Raw genomic sequence first — 747 nt, 5'->3', positions numbered from 1 at the left:
ATCATGAAAACACATGGATTGATTGTTTGCTTGAAAATGAATCTCCACCTTTTCTCAATTATCAATTTTTCAATTATAAACAGAAGGTCAGTTGACAAACCGGTGTGCAATTTGGCTAATATCCATACGATGTGAATTATATCGTGCTCGTTGGTGATGACATCAAGTATTCTTCGTGAAAAAGTCAAATTTGATGCAAGGGCCTTACGATCGCTTAACTGTCGCCTGTAACCACCAGACTACAACAAACTTTCGAAAGTTAGACTAAACATAATACAGTAATTATACACTGGTTCGTGAACATGCCACAGGTAGAAATTGCATATTAGCCAACTTCTCAATTATTTTGGATATTAGCCAAAATTGTTTCACATTTGCTGCCTTCCCAAATGCATTTTTTGACAATCGGCTTCCGTGGGGACCTTGTTTAAAGTGAGTACCATTACGAGAAACTGTTTTCTCGATTTCGGTAAAAATGGCATATTAGCCAATTTTTGAATTATGGGCAGTATTGAATTTTCTGTAATCGGAATGTAACTTCGTCTGTAATGTATCAAAATGTGAAAATCACGAAACTTCATTGTCTCAGAAACTACACAACCGCTTTGAACAATACTGATAACAGATGAACGGGCAAATAAAGGGTAAATGATGAATAATTATGATTGAACTCGTGGTTCAAAAGTTATAAAAAGAAAGTCATATTTTAAATACAAAAAAATCCTACCATAAATAATTGAATCTAAA

Source organism: Wyeomyia smithii, chromosome 1 (genome assembly GCF_029784165.1).
Source record: "Wyeomyia smithii strain HCP4-BCI-WySm-NY-G18 chromosome 1, ASM2978416v1, whole genome shotgun sequence".
NCBI lineage: Eukaryota > Metazoa > Arthropoda > Insecta > Diptera > Culicidae > Wyeomyia > Wyeomyia smithii.
This window is presented reverse-complemented; position numbering follows the sequence as displayed.